The sequence below is a fragment of the Mastigoproctus giganteus genome, chromosome 2, assembly GCF_048544385.1.
Source record: "Mastigoproctus giganteus isolate SK-2022 chromosome 2, ASM4854438v1, whole genome shotgun sequence".
In the NCBI taxonomy this organism is placed as follows: Eukaryota; Metazoa; Arthropoda; class Arachnida; order Uropygi; family Thelyphonidae; genus Mastigoproctus; species Mastigoproctus giganteus.
This window is the reverse complement of record NC_143576.1, coordinates 101146177-101163247: the sequence shown is the minus strand read 5'-3', so window position 1 is coordinate 101163247 and position 17071 is coordinate 101146177. Positions and strand designations below refer to the sequence as shown.

Here is a 17071-nt window from a genome sequence, read left to right as displayed (position 1 = left end):
ATAACTTTTGTTATTTTCCTTGTTCTGCTTATTTTGCATCTTTAAAGTTTTATATTACTACTATTTATTTAAGTTTTAGCCTTCTGCTGCTTTGCACGATGCTACTCTTATACAACATCTCCTCAATAGACATTCTGCTAGATGGTTCTGACATTTACACATCTTGGCTTATTTAATTTTTTCCTTATTTGCACTATGAGTACAACAGATATGAATATGGTGAGTCAGCACTGTGTCGCCTCTAGTTTCACTAGAAAACGTGTTGAGTTCTGCCCTGCTCCTGAGGATGGTCTGTCAAATTTCTCACAAGAGAATCATACTTTTGGCACCAACTCATTCAATTCCATCTTTCTTAAACACAAAAGTAATTTGCATATACTAAATCACACTGCTTCTTTCTAAGTGCAAGGATAAACGTTGTCTTACCTGTCCTGCCATGGATAACCCTGAAACCTCCCACTGCCTTAACTCCACCTCCTTTTTGTAAAACAAAAAATGTTATCTACCTCCTAACATGTAAAATTTGCAACATCAAATATGTAGGACAAACATCTAATTCTTTAAACATCAGAATAAATGGATACAGATCAAAAAGTAAAAATCTTTCTTTAGGCAATAACAATGACACAGATTTTGAACTGCTTCACCATAATTTTAGCAATCATAGAAGATAACCACAAACGTGAATACTATGAAAGAATCTTTATGTATATTCACAAATCACTGTATCCACATGGTTTAAACAATAAATTCTTCAATAAAATTGTCTGCTGCAATAGATCCTTGAACACCGAGCACTGTATCTATAAATTATTTAACCTCAGTCATATATTAAAAAACAAAATTCAAAGACATGCTCATGGTAGCAAGAAACATAAACCATATAAAAATATCAAATTCAACTTCTCTAATATCCTAAGTTCATGGGACCGTACTGCACTTGATTTACATAATATTTACCAATTCCTTTGTAGCATTAAAAAGTCTGTTCTTAAAGCACTGGTCTCATCCAGCCATAAATTCGAGTTTACCAATATACAGCTTAAACACATTATAAAAGACATCAGTCTGTTTAGAAATGGAACTATTACTTCTAACTACACTGAATATTGTAATATTATATTTCTCCATAAATGGTTTGACAATATACCTTGGACCTCTATTCTTAACAAACACAATAACCTACTGCCTTTCAACAACCGCTATAAATTTGATATACGTCACTGTTTCAATTATGACCCTCCACTAGGTTTAAAAATCTGCAACTACAAACAACTTGCCACTAATTTAGGTAATATGTTGCTTACTGATCTCCCATGCCATTGCAGTAATCCAGCTTATGCAGCTTTTGTGGATCAACATTATGGACATATCATAACTGGAAATCTAAACATCATAAATGACAAAACCTAAAAAACAGTTATGAGTAAAGGGCTCAAATTCAGACCCATTAACCGAGTTAATCTTAATAACATCAACAAAAAACTATATCTAGACCTTATACATTTTGCCAACGAGCTTGCTTATAAATATACCATTCCACATGAAGCATTCCAAAACTGATTACTATTATCTATCAAGACATCAAAAAAGCTATTGCCAAGTCCTACAACCCCATCAATAACCACTACACTCCATTCTGCAATCTGAAAGACAAATTTTAGAATTACAGGGCAATTTTATTATCACCCCAGTTGACAAAGCATCCAACAACTTTCTTATCTTTTGCAAACAATTCTACTTCAGCCAACTAAAATCTGAAATAGAGAATAGCTCCACATATTAGGTGTTTGGTAGGTTGGAAAACTGCTTACAGAGACTAAAAGGTTAACAGTGACCACAGGCAGAGGCAAAAGTAATTCTTGCACTGCTTCTATTAGAATGAGCAGCAGCCTAGAAAGCAAAGTAATGGTGATTTCCAGGACTGCTGGAGTCATAGTGGAACAAGTAAATACATGGGCTGTGTTAGGGTAACTAAGAGTAGGAACAGGTGCATTGTAACACTTGCATGTACACTAATGCTAGGAGTATAGTTAATAAATTTGATGAGCTTGAAGTGCAAGCCAAGACATCAAAGGCAGATATTGTTGGAATATCAGACGTGGTGTCACACAGATATAAGTCTGTTTAACACTGCAAAACGTAGATTTATCACTTTTGTAAGCATATCAATTTATAAATTGATAAATTTATTCAATTTATAAGCATATAAATAAAAGCAAACGACGAAACCTTCCATGACAAGCGCATAACACATACTGAACAAGGATTAGCGAGAAACATCTACGCTCGCGATTTTGTCACCCCTTTCCCCCACCTACTGAGCGCTGTTTTAACCGGAAAGATAATTTTAGCCACGCCCATGTATTTTTATGGCGGAAAACGTTCACGGCACTTTAAAATTCACATTTTTTTAGGTTTTCATTTTATATTAAATCAGCGACCGTAAATACGTGAAACCGCGAATACAGATACCGCGAATTGCGGGGTTTACTGTACTTGGATTTCAGAAAAGCTTTTGATACTGTTGCACCTGGAAGACTGCTGTACAAATTGGATAGGTATGGCATTAAGGGTAAGTTGCTACAATGGATAAAGGAATGGTTGAGTGGGAGACAACAGAGAGTGGTAATCAATGGACACTGCTCTTCGGGGACAAATGTTGTTGGTGGAGTTCCCCAGAGGTTCGGTATTGGGCTCACTGTTGTTTTGTACATTTATCAATAATATTGATGAAGGTATATCGGATTTAATATCCATGTTTGCAGATGATACAAATGTTGGCAAGGTTTTTAATGACAGTAAAGACAGTATGCTACTCCAACTGAATCTAGATAAGTTGGGAAAATGGCTGAGAAGTGGCAACTGAAGTTTAACATTGACAAATGCAAAGTACTGCATATGGGTAGTGATAACCGAAGAGAAACCTACCAACTGTGTAGTACTACACTCAGGGAAGTGGAAAATGAAAAAGACCTGGGGGCAATTGTGCAGTCAAATATGAAGTTCACTGAGCAGTGCAGATGGGCTGCCATGGCAGGTCATGGAGTCTTGTCAATGATATATAGGAATTTTGCTAGCAGAGACAAGGAGGATGATTATACCTTTGTATCAGGAAATGGTCCGGCCACACCTTGAGTATTGCGTACAGATCTGGAGGCTTCATTTTAAGAAGGATGTAGAGTTGCTAGAACAACTACAAAGAAGGGAACAAAGGGGTGCTCTGACCAAGAAAGGCTTAAGTTCTGCAAATTGCAGCACCTGGAGTGCAGGCACCTGCAAGGTGATCTGATTGAGATGTATAAGGCCTTGAATGGGTTGAGCAAGCTGAATGCTGATGGGATTCTTCCTCTTGCTCAAACTGAGAACCTGAGGAGGCAAGGTTTCAAATTGAGGAACAATAGTTGTAGAATAGATGTGTGGAAATTTTCCTTTAGTCAGTTGTTAGTTGTTTTGTGGAACAGGCTTCCATCTTTTGTTGTGGAAACTAATAGCCTAAATAAATTTAAGGCTCAGCTGGACAGGCATTTGGAACGAATGGAGGGGTGAAATGGAAGTGGTTTTTTTTTTTGGCTGATGCTGCATAAGCTTGCTTTCTTGCATCGTATGCCTCTACTAATGCTAATATATACCATGCAGTCTCAATCCTGCTTCAACAATAAAAAAGAGCTTATAGCTTTACATAAAAAAACTGCACACCAAAATACAAAACTACTCTTCCTTTATATGATTGCCAAATTCCACAAACAACTGGCAGGTTTTAGATTCATAACCAGTTCCAGAAATAGTGGCTGCTACCTACCCTGCAAGCAATTCTTCAGACAGCTTAAAACCATCTTCAGCAATCTTACTACTACCTGTATTATTAACAATAACCAATCTGTTTTAAACATTTTTCGATCCAATCTCTCTATAACTAGTATTGAAACTTTTTATTTCACCAACCTGTTCACTTCCATCCCACTTAACCTACTGGTATTTGTGCTAAAACAATTGTTTAACAAATACCATGAGAAACTTAATATTCACAAGAATACTTTGGACAACCTCGTCAATCTTTGCATACTCAATAACTTTATTTTTGATGGCAAGTTTGCATACAAACAAATAATTGAGTTCCCATGGGTTTACAAATTTCTTTGATGTCTTTGTGTGTGCAAGGTGCAGAGAGTGTCTATAAATTAGGCATCAACTCAGCGTTCTAATGGGGCATCTATGAAAGCTTGAGGTGTAGGGTAGATACCCTCGAAGAAATTAATATCAGGGGCCCATCAAGCTCTCAGCTGCCCAACTCAATGCCAGAGCTCACTCCTGTGCATCAGGCAACACAGTGGCAATCTCCAAGGCAGAATGCACTGGTCCCAAAGAAACTAATTATTGTTGGTGACTCTATTGTCAGGGAGATTGGTAATATATTGTGTAAAAAGGATAGATGGAATAGGACCAGGTTATGTCTGCCAGGGGCAAAAGTTGATGACATTGTGAAGCATATATCATCTTTTAAGAGCACAAAGGGTGATATCGTTATACACATTGGCACCAATGACATTAAGAGTAGGAGATCTGCAAATTTACTTAACAAGTACAGGTCAATGTTGAAAAAAGTCGTGAGTTAGGGTTAAATTTGAAAATGTCTGCAATTCTGCTCAGACACGATAGGAGGGAGTACACGATGAGAGCCTTGTTAATCAATTCAGCGCTGGAATGAATGTGCAAGGCTCATGGGGTAAACTTTTTTTTAGCATGGTCTGTACTTGTTAACAGGAGAGACTGCTTCTACAGGAATGGGATACACTTAAATAGAAAGGGTTCAAGAATATTTGCTGATGCTATCGAGGCAGTGTTAGGTGGGTCAGAAAACTGCTAGCTTGAGAGGATTCACAGACTAAAAGGTTAAAAGTAGCCACAGGGAGAGGTGAAGGTGATTCTTGCACTACTTCTATTAGAATAAGCAGCAGACTGGAGCGAGGGGTGCTAGGTTTCACGGACTGATGGCAGTCATTGTGAAACAGGTGGGTATATGGGATGTGTTAGGGTAACTAAGAATAAGAATAGGTGCATGTATACTTGAATATATACCAATGCAAGAAGTAATAGTAAATAAATTTGATGAATTTCAAGTGTTGGTCAAGACATCAAAGGTGAATATTTTTGGGATATCAGAGATATGGTGTCACACAGCCATTAGGAATGCAGAATTGGAATTTGGGGAGTACAATGTGTACAGAAAGAATAGACAGGATAGGAAGGGAGGAGGGGTTATGCTGTTAATTAAGAAAACATAAAATCAAAATAAGTGCATCTAGTTGATGTAGATGGACAGTGCACTGTTGAGTCAGTTTGGTGTGACATAAGCACTGCAAAAGCAAAAATAAGAGTAGGAGTGTGTTATAGGGCTAATGACTCTAATGAGTATAACAAACAATTGTACAGAGAAATAGAGTGGGCTAGTAAATCAGAATGTCTTATAATGGGAGATTTTAACTTCCCAGATATTGACTGAAACTTGTGCGTCACTCACACACTAGTAAGACTTTTGTGGATTTACTGGATGATTATTTTCTGCAGCAGCATGTTTCAGAGGCAACCAGAGAGGGTAATACTCTTGATCTGGTTATCAACAGTGATCATTCGTTTATTAAGAATTTGCAGATTAAGGAACCATTAGGTGGCAGTGATCACAGTGTACTGACATTTAACCTTTTGTCAAGGTTAAATGTCAGTACACTGACATTTGCATTTGTCATGCAAAGTACTGCATATGAGTAGAAGTAACCCCAGAGAAATGTGCCAACTGTGTGGTACTACACTTAAGGTGTATAAAATGAAAAAGACCTGGGAGTTGGTTGGTTTAGTGTTTAATGGTGCATTGGCAACAAGGCCATAATGTACCAAATCAAAATTAAAGCCAATACAAAATATTTGTTAGCCTATAAACTGGCTACCATGTCAAGAAGGTAAACATGATATACCCTAGAATAAAGGTAAAAAAAAAATATATATATATATATATATAAACTTAAATCTTTCTATATAAATTGATTGAGTGTAAAAAGCTAAAAACATCAGATATATTGTCTCTGTCACCTAAAATCTGACTGAGTGTAGATGGTTCAGCCAGATTATTAAAATCTCTAAAAAATAAATGTCGTGGTTCTATAAAAACAGGACACTCTATAAAACATGACAAATAGTTAAAATCGTATTACACAACTCATACATAGGTGGGTCATCTGCCCTCAGCAAAAAGGAATGTGTTAGATGACTATGACCTATGTGGAGCCAAGCAAGAACAACTTCCTCTCTTCGAACCCTGCATAGACTGGACTGCCATTGCATGATTACAGGCTTTGTGTGCTGTTTATTTGTGGCCTGTTCGTGCCAGTAATCTTGCCATTGGGAATATAATTTAGAACATATTATTTGCCTGTAATCTTAATAGGGGACTGACAGACAATGATTATCCAGGGAAATGGCTGACTTGGCAGCGGTATCAGCTAATTCATTTCCCCGGATCCCAATGTGGCTTAGGATCCAGCAGAAGCGAATATCAAATTCTGATTCAAAAAGAGAAAAAAGCATCTGCTGGATCCGGGACAGGGCTGGGTGAGGGTTATGCCTCACGGATAACAAAGCCTGTAACACACTTGATGAGTCACTATATATCATATACCTTTGGTAATCGCTATTTGTAATGTGATCAAGGCTGTTTCTATTGCATGCTGCAGTATAAATGCTAGTTTCTTGTGGGATCTTATTGGATAATGTTTTGTGAGGAAACACAACAATAGATCTCACATAACATTCTGACTTCGAGCCATCTGTATAGACTGGCAGAAAGTCAGAATACTGCTATTTATGTGATGCAAAGAGTTGCTGGTAAACAGATGACGGCACAGTAGCCTTCTCCCAGATCTTACGGGAGAAGTCACAAGTTGGAAAACAGCCAATGCCAGGGTGGAAGGAATTGCCTTGGTGACTGGGCAATGTTGTCTACCAGTCATGTCTAATTCATTTAACAGCCCTTAAATCCGAATACCAAAAGGTTTGTTGGCAGTCTGATGGGCATTATAGAGGTTTTCCCAGCGTGGCTCAAAAACGGATGCCTATGTGGGATGATTGGGCAGGGATTTCAATTTGAAGGCATACTGTAAGGACAACTGCTTACGTCGAAGAGATAGGGATGGTTCATTTGCTTCAACGTAAAAGCTTTGGAACAGAGATGTGCAAAATGTTCCAGTGGCTGTCCGGATGGTGGATTGGATCTAGCCACCGAAGTACACTATCTCTAGCAGAACCATAAACCTGAGACCCATAATCAAGTTTGGAAAGGACAAGTGCTCGGTACAAACGAAGAAGGGTGGTATGATCTGCACCCCATGAAGTTGACGAAAGGGCAGGAAGGATGTTAAGCCCTTTAACACATCTTGTCCTAAGCTGACGAATAGGTTGCAGAAAGGTCAGCTTCTGGTCGAAAATAAGTCCAAGGAATTTGAATTCTGCTACAACTGGGATGGTGTTTTGCCCAAGCTTTAATTCTGGGTCAGGATGAAGGATACGTTTGCGACAGAAGTGTACACAAACGGTCTTCTGTGATGAAAATCTGAACCCATTATCCAATGACCAGGATGTAAGGTGATCAATAGTTTTTTGCAGTTACCTTTCAATGACCCTCATATTGCATGAATGGAAGTTGGGTGGAAGTTGTTCGGTAATAGAGTTTATTTTGATTGCAAAAAGCATGACAGAATGGATCCTTGTGGGAATTGGCGATTAGAGAGAAAGTTTTTAATAAAAAGAGGTAGGTTATCCCTAAGACAAAAGTTATAGAGGTCTTTTAATATGCCAAATCGCCAGGCGGTATCGTACGCTTTTTCAATATCAAAGAAAACTGCTACTAGATGCTCGGATTTAATAAAAGCGTCACGAATGTAAGTTTCAAGTCAGATTAAATGATCCAAAGTGGTTCTGTTTCTTCGGAAGTCACACTGTGTCCTGGAAAGCAGACCATTTGTTTCTAAATACCATATAAGGCAAGAATTAACCATTCTTTCCAGGATCTTGCACAAACAGCTTGTCAGAGCAATAGAACGGTAGTTACTTGGATTTCTAGGATCCTTTCCTAGTTTTGGGAAGGCAAGAACAATTGCTTTCCGCCACGATTCCAGAAATTGTTTATTAAGAAAAATTGTGTTAAACAAAATTAAAAGGTGATCCTTAGATTGCGGTGAGAGGTGTTTTAACATTTCATAGTGGATGTCATCGGGCCTCACAGCACTTGCATGCGTGAGAAAGAGTGCTATATTTAACTCTTCCTATGAAAAGGGCTTGTTATATGGTTCACTAAACTTCCATTCAAAAGGGAAGTTTAGTGGGTTTTTCTCAATTTTCTTTTTCAGGGCCAAACTCTCTGCGGGAAAAGATGTTTTGCAGAGATTTTTGCAAATGTTTCCCCTAGAGTATTTGCAACTGCAGTTCGATCTGCAATTAGACATCCATTGTGCACGAGGATCACTGAAGGGCATGGTGGATATTTTCTCTTCATTTTCCGGATCTTATCCCAGACTACATTTGAGCTAGCAGCCTGAGTTATGGACGATGTAAAACGAATTGGGGGATATTCTGCCGATATCCCCCGACTGAAAATTTAATATCATTTAAACGTTCACGTGCGGAAGCGCATTATGTATGACTTCAGAGCCTTAGCATTAGCAATCCTAATGCTAAGGCTCTGAAGCTCTGATATCCCACGACCGAAAATTTAATTTTCGGTCGTGGGATATCAGCGGAATATCCCCCCAGGCTTTGTTTTGTGCTTTTTTTGCTGGATGATTTTGGGATTGCAATTACAGCTGCTTGGACAATCGTTTCTGTGACATACATGAATGCATCATTGATTGGCTCCTGACTGATTGTAGCAATGTCAAGGTTTGCCAGATGTTGAAAGGCATTCCAGTCAGCCTGATCAATCTTCCACCGCGATAAACTAAATGGCAGACACAGTCTATCTTTAGTTAGGGTGGTTATCACGGGGAAGTGATCGCTTCCATTTGGGTTTTCTTCCACCTCCCAAGTAAGTGAAGGAAGGAGAGAAGGAGAGCAGATAGAAAGATCAATGGCAGAGAATGATTGGGTAGGCATGTGGAAGGTGTTTGTTCCCACATTTAGGAGGGAGAGGTCATTGTCAGTGAGCATATGCTCTATGACTCGTCCCCTTCCATTGATGTTAGCACTACCCCACAGAGAGTTATGTCCATTGAAATCCCCAAGAATTAAACAAGGGGAAGGCAATTGCATGATAAGATCATCAAGGTCTTTCTAAGGGATGTCAATCCCAGGTGGCAAATAAACAGAGCAGACAGTTAATAAGAACCCCACTGTAAGGCGAATTGCTACAGCCTTAATGCTAGTTGTAAGTTGCAAGGGCTGAAATGGGATCTGGTTGCCGACGAGGATTGCAACTCCTCCATGAGCAGGACCATCCATGAATATACCCTTATGAATGACGGTAATGTTATGCATGGTGGGGTCATCATTTGCCTTTAAATAAGTCTCCTGTATGCAAAAGCAAGCTGGTTTGTGCTTTTGCAGGAGTGCCATGGTGTCATCAGTATTTTGCCAGAATCCACGGCAATTCCACTGTAGGAACTTAGCCATTATTTGGGCTTGGTGGGTCCATCAGGCGGATTCCGAGGTGCTGAGGGCTTAATTTTGTCAGCCTTGGATTTATCTTTCCTGGAGAAGTATGGACGCTGTCCTGTGTCCATTTCTTCCTCTGCAAAGAGTTCCAAGACTGACTCATCATGTACCTCCTTGGTCTCGACATCCATTATTTCTTGCCCTGAAGTGAGCAGTTCACTTTATTGTGATGTTAATTTAGTGCTCGCTGTTGGTAATGCTTGAGCACTGGGAGGTACCAATATTGGAGTGGCAGCTGACTGCGATTTTTGGGTGGGCTTTAGTGAACTCAATAAACAGCGGGCAATGGGAGTGAAAAAGTCCCTTGGGGAAACAGTCATATCAGTTTGGGTCCCAATGGTACTTTTACCAGAAACTTTCTGGGCGTATGAAGGCTTCCTGCTATTTATTGGTTAGATGCATTTTCTGACCTCTGGGTAGGAGGATTTTGAGCTCTGTTTTTAATTTTTGAATCTCCTTTTCGTCCTTCCACCACTGGCATTCTTGAGAGTATGCAGGGTGCTCTCCTTGGCAGTTAGTACAATTAGGCTTAGGAGCTAGACATTCCTTGCTCTCGTGATCTTTAGCACCACATCGAGCACAGGCTGGGTTACCACGAAAAGCTGTTTGTGAGTGGCCGTACTTTTGACATTTAAAACACCTCAGTGGGTTTGGAACGTAAATCCTCACTAGGCAGTTTAAGTACCCTGCCTTGATGTAACTTGGAGGCTGAAGGGTGTTAAATGTTAGGATGAGAACTCGAGTAGGGACGAGATCCTTGACAGCTGTCACTCATTGTTCTTTTAAATTAGAGCAGATCTCTTCTTCAGAAATGTGAAGAAGATCCCACTCTGATATGACACCTCGTGACTAGTTCAGAGTTTTGTGAGGGGTTACGATGATGGATATTCTCCCTATAGATGTGTCTTTCAAATTTTTTCAGCATGGATTGTATTTGATGCTTCTACTAAAATATCTCCAGAACACAGCCATTTTACGGATTTAGGTGATCCTGCCAAATGACTGCTCTCCGGTGGAATGGAAAATGAGGAAAAGAGATGTCACAGATGGCATTTTATCCTTAGTTCTGGCTCTTAACAGAATTGGTGTCATTATCCTCTGTTGATCGATTAGGTAGGGACCTTGTTGGGGCCCAGAAGAAGAAGTAGGATTTAAATTACTCATAGGAGTCAGATATAAATTTCTGATGCCACAACGGAACACCACGAGGGGATGCCCACTTGTGAACTAGCAGGTACTGCGTACACGAATGGGAAGCCAAGTTCGCTTAGGAGCACCATACCCATGTTTCCAATAAGCCTTGATCCCATTCCAGGACCAAAGGGAGAGAGACTTATTGGAACACAGTTGACCCTAGCAGTAAGAACCACCTGCCAATTGATCCCAGTCGGGCCGGTCCGGGATCTCCCGTCTTGTCGAAGCAGGGACCAAAGTGGTGTATTAAGGTTGGGCACCTCAACCACAAGGATCCCCCTTTCTGAATTTCCATGGGTCACGGTGCACGGATGCACACGTCAGATTCCAACGATGTAACCCTGGAAGGTATGGGTGTTAGATCCCAGTGATGCTAATCTGGAAGGCCACCAGCTCACTGGGAGGTCCCCTCACCACATACAGGTGCCCACGTCAAGGGGGGACCTGGGAGTAATTGTGCAGTAAGATATAAAGTTTTCTGAGCAGTGCAGACAGGCTTCCAGGGCAGGTCATGGGGTTTTGTCAATGATATATAGGAATTTTGCTAGCAGGGAAAAGGAGGTGATTGTCCCTCTGTATAAAGCAATGGTCAGGCCACGCCTTGAGTACGTACATTTTAGGAAATACATAGATTTGCTTGAGCCCGTACAGAGAACGGCAACAAGATTGGTGAGGAGAATGAAGAGATCCTCTTACCAACAGAGGCTTAAGTTCTGCAAATTACAATGGCTGGAGACTAGGCACCTGCGCGGTGATCTGATTGAGGTGTATAAGGCCTTGAATCGGTTGAGCACGCTGAATTCTGATGGGATTCTTCCATTGTTCAGATTACAACTAAGGGGGCATAAATTCAAATTAAGGAAAGACAGATGTAGAATAGATGTGCGGAAATTTTTCTTTAGCCAGAGGGTGGTTAATTGCAGGAACAAACTTCCATCTGTTGTTGTTGTGGAAGTTGATAGGTTAAATAAATTTAAGGAGGAAATGGACAAACATTTAGAGGGAATGGTTGTGTGAATTTTTTTTTTTTTTTTTTTTGGCTAATGCTGCATAAGCTCATACACTTGCTTTCTTGCATCACATGCCACTACTACTACTACTACAACAATGTGGGATTTAGTTAAAGATATAATTACCATCAGGGGTAAAGGAAAGGGTTTTTGCTTCCGTAAAAGTGACTACAGTGGTCTCAGCCAGTTTTTAAATTCTGTACAGTGGGACCAACTGATGATGTTACCAACAGCAAATTTTAAGTGGGGAGCATTCAAGGAATTAATCGTGGAAGGTACTAAACGTTTCATACCTATTAAGAAATATTGTTCAAGGTTTAGGCCTAAATGGTTGTCAAATGATCTAATGAGACTCGTGGCAGAGAATAAAAATACATGGGATGCATATAAATTATCAGGTGACACAGAAGCCTACGGCAGATATAAGCTAGTCTGTAATCAAGTCACAAAGGAGGTTAGGCAGGCGAAGGCACATTACGAGAAATCTTTGGCAAAGGATGCTAAAGGATTTCTTTAATTATATAAACTCTAAAAGAAAGGGGGATGAATCAGATTGGTCAACTTGATATCGATGGTTCTACTGTTGATGATCCTGCTCAGAAAGCAAACAAACTGAATTAGTATTTTGTATCTACATTCACACATGAGGAGTTATTAAGGATTGAAAATACCAGAAGGTTATCAAATTGGAGCAGGGTAATGATTTTGTAATAACTTGGTTAATGATTTTGTAATAACTGAGAGCAAAGTGCAGGAGAAATTGTTGAAGTTAAACATAAGAAAAACACCTGGGGGTGGATGGGATCTATCCAGTTATATTAAAGGAGGTGGCAAAGGAACTAAGCAAACCCTTAGCCATAATTATGAGAGCATCCTTGGACTCAGGGGAGGTCCCCGCAGACTGGAGATGTGAAAATTTATCCCCAATTCACAAAAGGGGATCGAAGGGTGACACGAGTAATTAATGATCAGTTAGTTTAACTTCTGTTCCGGGTAAAATAATGGAGTCACTGGTTAAAGATGAATTACAGTATCATCTAGACAAGACTACAGCAATAATTCAGACACAGCATGGTCTTGTTAAGGGAAAGTCTTGTCTGACAAATTTGCTTGGATATTATGATGTGGTTACAAAGGAACTGGGTGCAAAAAATAATTTTGTTATCATATACTTGGATTTCAGGAAAGCTTTTGACACTGTGGCACATGGAAGACTACTGTACTGAGCAGAATGGTATTAAGGGTAAGTTGCTACATTGGATCAAAGGATGGTTGAGCGGGAGAAGACAGAGGGTGGTCAATGGGTGCTGCTCTTCATGGACTAATGTTAGTATTGGAGTCTCACAGGGTTCGGTGTTGGGTCCACTGTTGTTTTGTATATTTATTAATGATATTGATGAAGGTATATATCAGGCTTAGTGGCGAAGTTTGCAAATGATGCAAAGTTGGCAAGGTTGTTAATGACAGTAATGGCAGTGTGCTATTGCAACAGGATCTAGAAAATTTGAGATGGGCTGAGCAACTGAAGTGGCAACTGAAGTTTAACATTGACAAAAGCAAAGTACTGCATATGGGTAGAAGTAACCCCAGAGGAACATACCAACTGTGTGGCACTACACTTAGGGTGGTAGAAAATGAAAAAGACCTGGGAGTAATTGTGCAGTCAGATATGAAGTTTTCTGAGCAATGCAGACAGGCTGCCAGAGCAAGTCATGGGGTTTTGTCAATGATATACAGGAATTTTGCTAGCAGGGAAAAGGAGGTGATTGTCCCTCTGTATAAGGCAATGGTCAGGCCATGCCTTGACTACTGCATACAGGTCGGGAGGCCTCATTTTAGGAAGGATGTAGATTTGCTGGTGTGTACAGAGAAGGGCAACAAGGTTGGTGAGGGGAATGAAGGGATCTTCTTACCAAGAGAGGCCTAAGTTCTGCAAATTTCAACAGCTGGAGACTAGGCTTTTTCATTGTTGTTGGAGTGGGATTTAATGGCGCAAGGGCTACTATGGCCAAAGTGAACCTGTTACTTTGGCCTAGAAGTGACTGTATACGTTATCTGAAATAGGTCTAAAAGTTACTATAGACGTTAATCATTTTCAGGTAAGTAAAAAGTTCTGAGAAATTGCTATCATCTCCAAGTATATGGGATAGTTGTAGAGGTTTTTGTAAATTAAGCTGTGATTTGAAACATGCAATTCGAACTGAATGGTAATGTGCACACTCAATTAGGATGTGCTTAATGGTAAGTAGGCAGCTAAAGTGTAAGCAAAGTGGAGGATCTTCTCCTAGCAGTAAAGAGAGGTGCGTTAGATGTGTATGGCCAATTCGTGCTCTTGCAAGCACAACCTCTTCATGCCTGTTTAGTCTGAAACTGGATCTCCACAACTGCAGATTCTGTTTTATCTCAAGAAGTTTGTTTCCTGTCTGGGTATGCCACATCTCAGTACATATCCGTTGTATGATTGGTTTGATTTCAGCGGAAGGAACTGAGATGGAGTCAAAACAAGCAAGGCACTTTGCAGCTTCATCTGCACGCTTATTTCCTGGAATTCTGATGTGGCTGGGTATCCAGCAGAATTTTACATCAGCTTCTTTTCATCGTGGTTACATAACTGTGATCTGATTTGTGTGAGAAGTGGATGGGAATGTTGTAGTTTATTCTGTAAGGCACTCACTGTGCTTAAAGAGTCTGTATATATTATGACCTGGGTATTTAATAGGTGGTTAAGGAGATTCAAAGCCATTTTTATTGCATACAGTTCAGCTGTAAAAACACTGCATTCAATTGGTAACTGGACAGAGACAGTGGATGTAGGAAGGACCACTGCAGCTCGTATGGATATGTCAGTTTTTGAGCCATCTGTATATACATGAAGACTGTGAGTATTGGCCAATGCATGAGCATCATGTAACTGTCTAAGATTTTGATTCGATAGAGAGTATTTTCTCCACTGAAGAAAGAAGTTATCACATAGAGATATATATATTGCCCATGGTGCTTGTACTGCATCTGCAGCATGAGAGCACATTATAGCCTTAGTTGCTAATGCGCCAATAAAACCCAACAACAAACAAACAAACAAACAAACAAGCAGCATGAGATATATTTCCAAGATAGATGTTCCAGCATTGAATTAGCTCCTGTAGCCGAATGCCAGCAGGTTGGTTTTCATTGGGTTTATTTTTATAGAAGTTTGCCCATTGAGGTTCAAAGAGATATGTCCAGATGGGGTGATAAGGGATGCGACGTAATTTGGCTGCATAGCTGAGAAGCAATACTTTTCTCCTGAGATGTAGTGGAGGTTCATTGGCATCTATATACAGACTTTGCACTGAGGATGTCTTAAAGGCTCCTAAAGCACACTGAATTGAGCCAAGCCAATGCTGCCTTCCATGCAGAATCATAAACTGGGGCTCCATAGTCTAGACAAGATCTTATCACAGTTCGATACAGGTGTAAAAGTGTGAAGCGATCAGCTTCCCATGCCAGAAGAGATAACTTTGAGCATATTCATTTTTTTCATGTATTGAGTTCACACTTGCATTATATGAGCCTGAAAGTTAAGTTTAGTGTCAAGTACTAGGCCCAAGAACTGGATATTTCTGCTAAGTGTTATTGGTTGAGTTCCTAACCTTAGCTCAGGATCTGGATGGAGCTGACGTTTTTTACAAAAGTGAATAGTAGTTGTTTTTGTTGCAGAGAGGCAACAGCCATTGTGGGATGCCCATGATTCTATTTTATTTATTGAGAGCTGCAATTGACACTCAATGGAATGCATATTTTGTGAGTGGGAGGATATTGTAAGGTCATCTGCATATAGATAGGTGTCGACATTAGCTGGAATATTGTCTGTAGCATTGTTTAGCCTTACTGCAAAAGGTATTGCACTAAGAACTGATCCTTGTGGGACCTCTAGAGAGGGCGCTGAATCTCCTTAAAAGTTACAGCTGTCAGTTACAGGCTCCGCAAAAACGATAAGTGTTTGCCTTTTATTTACATGATTGTTATTTTATATTGTACTTAATACGTAGTCATATAGTTATAGTTACGCTGGTTACTTTTTATTTTTAATTTAGATAAAGAGTTTTTGTGGATTTTACTTACGATAGGTAAAACCGTTATTTTGTTCCATTTTTGTAGCCATTGTTTTTGGATATAGTGGTAGGGAATTCAAATTTTTTAATTGAGGTAGCTAGGTAGCTCTAACGCATAATTATATAGTAATACGCTTCACTGTTTCTATTTAATAGTTTCTATTCAAATACTATTGACATTTAATTTATTGATTTTATTAATTTAAACTACCATGCCCCAAACTAGAGCAGCAAAGCAACGGGCACAAAGTGGCAGGAGTGCTGTGACTCGGGGGAGAACTGAGGGGGGCAATTCTCCAACGCATCACAGCCTAAAAAAATGTGCAACTTGTGAAATGTTTGCCGAACTCTCTGGAACGGAACATGATATTGCCATGGGGGATGTCTTTGTGTGTGCACGATGTAAGGAGTGTAAGGAAATCAGGCGACAACTCAGCGTTGTTGTGGGCCTATATGAGAGTTTGAAGGACAGGGTGGATGCCCTCGAAAGATCTAAACTGAGGGGCCCATCAGGCTCTCAGCTGCCCACATCAACGCCAGAGCTTGCACTTGGTCTTCACGCAACACAGCGGCAACCCCTAAGGCAGAATGCGCTGGTCCCACAGGAACTAGTAGTTGTTGGTGACTCTATTGTCAGGGAAACGGGGAACATCCTTTGTAAAAAGGATAGGTGGAATAGGACCAGGGTATGTCTGCCAGGGGCAAAGGTTGATGACGTTGTAGAGCGGATATCATCTTTCAAGGGCACAAAAGGTGATATAGTTGTACACGTTGGCACTAATGATATTAAGAGTAGGAGACCGGCGGAATTACTCAACAAGTACAGGTCACTGTTGAAAAAAAGCCGTGAAATAGGGTTGAATTTGAAAGTGTCTGCAATTCTGCCCAGACACGATAGGAGGGAGTACATGATGAGAGCCTTGTCGATCAATTCGGCCCTGGAAAGATTGTGCAAGGCTCAAGGGGTAGAATTTTTTTCAGCCTGGACTGTACTTGTTAACAGGAGAGATTGCTTCTACAGGGATGGGATACACTTAAATAGAAAGGGTGCAAGAATATTTGCTGATGCTATCG

At 40.1% G+C, this 17071-nt stretch overlaps 1 protein-coding gene across 1 annotated transcript in view; it reads right to left on the bottom strand.

Moving 5' to 3' along the window:
- LOC150089465 (uncharacterized) overlaps positions 1 to 17071 on the bottom strand; it is a 1372165-nt gene that overhangs the window by 846676 nt on the left and 508418 nt on the right. The window lies entirely within an intron of this gene.